The sequence below is a fragment of the Physeter macrocephalus genome, chromosome 21, assembly GCF_002837175.3.
Source record: "Physeter macrocephalus isolate SW-GA chromosome 21, ASM283717v5, whole genome shotgun sequence".
NCBI classification, from domain to species: domain Eukaryota; kingdom Metazoa; phylum Chordata; class Mammalia; order Artiodactyla; family Physeteridae; genus Physeter; species Physeter macrocephalus.
Genome location: NC_041234.1, coordinates 29,652,653 through 29,657,208, shown reverse-complemented (window position 1 = coordinate 29,657,208; position 4,556 = coordinate 29,652,653). Strand labels below are relative to the sequence as shown.

Here is a 4,556-nt window from a genome sequence, read left to right as displayed (position 1 = left end):
AACTATCCTTCAATTAAAAATTTTTAAAAGAGCTAAGATTATAAAACTTCTAAAAAAATGGGAGAAAATCTTAGTGACCTTGGAATTCACAAAAATTTCTTGATTACAGCACAAAAAAAGAAACTATGAAAGAAAAAATCAATAAATTGAACTTCAAAATTAAAACATTTTGCTCTTCCAAAGACACTGTTAAGAAAATGAAGAGGTAAGTGAGTGCTTGGGAAAAAATAATTTGCAAAACACATACCCAACAAATGACTTGTAACTAGAATATATAAACAGCTCTGACAACCTAATAAAAGGAAGATCAACAGTGCTCATTTCAGTGATACAGAGAAGATTAGTATGGCCCCTGCACAAGGATAGCATACAGATTCATGAAGCATTCCATATTTTTCAGTTATAAGGTAAAAGTACTAGGGAGGTAATGTACAGCATGATAAATATAATTATAATTCCTGTATGTTATATGTGAAAGTTGTTAAGAGAGCAAATCCTGAGTTCTCTTCACAAATACAAATTTTTTTTCTTTTTCTTTTAGTTTGTATCTGAGATAATGGATGTTCACTAAACTTATTGGGGTAATCATTTCATGAAGCATGTAAGTCAAATCATTATACTGTACATCTTAAACTTATACAGTGCTGTATATTAATTGTATTTCCATAAAACTAGAAGGAAAAAAAAGTTTAATAGAAAAAAGCTCACAAAAAAGAAATCTCCAGGCTCAGATGGTTTCACTGAAGAATTTACCCAACATTCAGAAAATAACAGCAATTTTGCATAATGTCTTCCAGAAAATGGAAGAGGAGGAAACATTACTTATTTTTAGACTAATATTACCCTGATACTTCTCTTTGAGTATCATTATATCTAATACATTTTCACTTATTTGGTATTACACATCTATTATGGATGAAGACAACCCGAGTAGGTCTGTCTCTTAGAACTGGCCTTATATACTGTAATTGCTGAACAAACAGCCCCTGGGTGAAGACACAATAGGAGTGGCTCTATGCCTCCCTGCAGAAGTGACCCAACCATAATGACTTATGTATGTATCTCTGAAAACTGAAACTATGTGAAGCAAGCTGAAGAGGGACTAGCCTCAGCTTTGACCCTTTATCTCTGCACCATGTTGGGAGGGAGAAGAGGAAGACTGTTAGAGAGTCCTGTGGCTGGAACTTTTGCACTCAGGAGGGCAGTTTCTGAGGGTCTGGACACAATGTGGGTAAGGATTCCACATGACTGTAGACCACATGACATGCTGGATGCCCCCCAGAAAGAATTCCTTCTGCCTTTGGTAAACCCTTGCCCCACTTTCCTCAGCCCCACACCAAGTGATATTCCAGCCTCTGGCAGGGGCTGCACCTTTACTCTTGGACAGCCTACCCTCGGCTCTGCATCAGAGATTTGCCTTCTGAGGAGATTACTGGCCTGAATTATCCATGGCCTGCTAAGGTCCCACTGGCTGTCGGCTGGCACTTCTGGATGAAAGGGGTATTCTGTTTGGAAGACAGTGCCTGCCTGGGGGGTGGTGGTGACCAGACAAAAAAGACACCATTGCCCACGGCCTGCCTGAGACAATTTTAAAAGAGAATCTTGTGCTTAAGTTGTCCCAAACCACAAGCATCTATGCCTGGCACTCTTTTTTTTTTTTTTTTGCAGATGAGAGCATTTATTGAGCTAAACCCCCTTCTTAGGACTTTGCCTGTACTGTCCGTTTCTTCAAGGGCCCTATGAGGTAGGTGCTCCCGTTGCCCCATTTTGCAGATGAGGAAACTGAGGCACAGAGAGATGTGTCACTGGCTCAAGGTAGAGTGGGCAACAGGTTCCTGCTCTGAGTCAGGAAGTCACCTACTCTATGGGAAGTGGTGGGGTTGGGCTTCAAGCCCACCCTGCTGGCGGCCAAGGCCTGGAGTGTGGTGTAAACCTGGGCTTCTTCCTGCGGGGGCTGAAAGAATGTGCCTGGGTGCAGTGCTGGGGCCTGGGAAGCTCCCAGATTTGAGCCAAGATCACCCAGGCTATGCCCTCCCCGCAGGCCTCAGCCTACCTGAAACAGAACAAGTACCAGCAGGGGGAAGAACTGTACAAAGAAATCCTCAGCGGGGAGGCCCTGCCCGCCCCTCTCGGTGAGCCCCCAGCCCCTCCCCTCTCCCCCAGGGGGCTCCTCAATATCTGCATCACAATGGCCTCATCTGTTCCCCAGGAGCCCCCAACACAGGCACAGCTGGTGACGCAGAACAGCAGGTGAGGATGTACGCCTGGCACTCTTACTCTCCATCTTCCTCACACCAGATAACCTGCCGCTTGCCAAGACCAACTACTAGTTCTTCTTGCTCCTGGGCTTCTGATATTAACAAAGGACTGGAAGTACACTGCGCAGGCTAGGGCTTCAGAGCACCCACCCCTTGCGTGGTTTTGGTCCAATCACCAGCAGAGAGGATGGAAAGGCACACGAGAGGACCTTCAGAAAAAAACGCTGGATCGTGGCGGAAACTTCAGGAATGTCCAAATTGGGGGCTCCAGGAACAATGGACTTGACTGAGCAGGTTAAGGGTAAGGACAGTGGGTGGCCACGGAGGACCTCCCTCTAGTGACAAGTTTGGGAGGTGGGCAAGGAAAAATAGTCTGGACCTCATACCCGGCAGAGACAAGCTTAGGCGTGAGGGATGTAGTTAAAATACTAATACTACGAAAAATGAATTTTAAAATAATGGCATATTAAGCTTTTTATTATGAAAAGTGAGAGAATAAACTAATAGAAACCAAAATAATAACAACCTAGATTATTTTAAATAACTATATTGGAGTATAGTTGACATACAATAAGCTGCATTTAAATCCTATGATTTGATAAACTCTGACGTATGTATACACCTGAAAACCATGAGCAAAACAAGGAATACACTCACATTGTTCGGTTTTTTTTTAATACATTTATTTATTTATTTTTGGCTGTGTTGGGTCTTCGTAGCTGCGCGTGGGCGTGGGCTTTCTCTGGCTGCGGCGAGCCGTGGGCTACTCTTTGTTGCGGTGCGCAGACTTCTCATTGCAGTGGCCTCTCGTTGCAGAGCACAGGCTCTAGGCATGCGGGCTTTGGTAGTTGTGGCACGTGGGCTCAGTAGTTGTGGCTCGCGGGCTCCAGAGCGCAGGCTCAGTAGTTGTGGCACATGGGCTTTGTTGCTCCACAGCATGTGGGATCTTCCCGGACCAGGGCTCGAACCCGTGTCCCCTAATTGGCAGGCAGACTCCCAACCACTGCGCCACCAGGGAAGCCCACATTGTTCTTTTTTGTAATTCACCCTCCTCTCTATCCACCATCCACAGCTACGGATCAGCTTTCTGTCACTGTAGATCAGTTTGAAATTTTGACATTTTTAAAATAAGTGGAACAATGTGATATGCATTCTTTGGTCTGGCTTCTTTCACCAGCATAATCATTTTGAAATTCATTCATGGTCATATCAATAGCTCATTCCTTTTTACTCCTGAGTAGTAAGCCATTGTATAATATACAACAATTTGTTCAGGTGTTCTTATTCGCGTTGTTTTCAGATTTTGTCTACTCAAATAATGCTGCTTAGAATATTTGGCGAAAAGTCTTTTTACAGACATAGTTTTGCTTGTGGGTAATTACCTAAGATGGGAATGGCTGGGTTACAGGCTAAGATTATGATTAATTTCTTAAGAATCTGCCAAACAGTTTTTCAAAGTGGTCGTACTATTTAAAATTTTTACTTTTTACATTTCCACCAGTAGTGTGTACATTCCACATTTCCCACAGGCTAACCAACACTTAGCATGGCTGGCATTATTAATTTTAGCCATTTTAATAAGTGTATAGGATATCTTGTGTTTTTAATTTGCATTTCCCTAGCAAATAATGATATCAAGCATCTTTTCATGTGCTTATTTGCCATCAGTGTATCTTCTATGGTGAAGTGTCTACTCAAACCTTTTGTCTATTTTGCATTGGTTTCTTTGCTTGCTTGTTATTGTTTTGAGAATTTGTTTTGTGTTGTGAGTGCAAGTTCTTTATCAGATAAATGTTTTGCAAAGTTTTTCTACCAGTCTCCAGATTGTCTTATTATTCTGTAAACAGTGACTTTAAGTGCAGTTTAAAAAATTTGAAGTACTGTTTATCAAATTGTTCTTTTATGGATACTGCTTTGCTTTTGTATCTAAATAATCTTTACCTAACCCAAGTTCACAAAGGTTTTCTCCTGTTTTCTTGGGTGTTCTAAAAATTTTATAGTTTTATGTTTTAATGTTAGATTTGTGATTCACTTTGAGTTATTTTTTCTATATGTTGTGACTTGTGATTCCAACTTTTTTGGTTTTCTGTTTTTTGTTTGTTTTTGCATGTGGGTATCCAAATGTGCCAGCACCATTTGTGGAAAAGACTGTCTTTTCTCCATTGAGTTGTCTTAACATTTGCTGAAAATAAGTTGTCCATATATATGCCTAGGTCTATTTCTGGATCTGTCTTGTTCCATGGATCTATTTGTCTGTCTTCAGGCAAATACCTCACTGTCCCGGTACTGCAGCTCTAT

The 4,556-nt window shown here is 41.6% G+C and overlaps 1 pseudogene; it reads left to right on the top strand.

Moving 5' to 3' along the window:
- The first annotated feature begins 305 nt into the window (after positions 1–305).
- Positions 306–397, top strand: LOC112062457 (uncharacterized; annotated as a pseudogene).
- Positions 398–4,556: the final 4,159 nt, after the last annotated feature.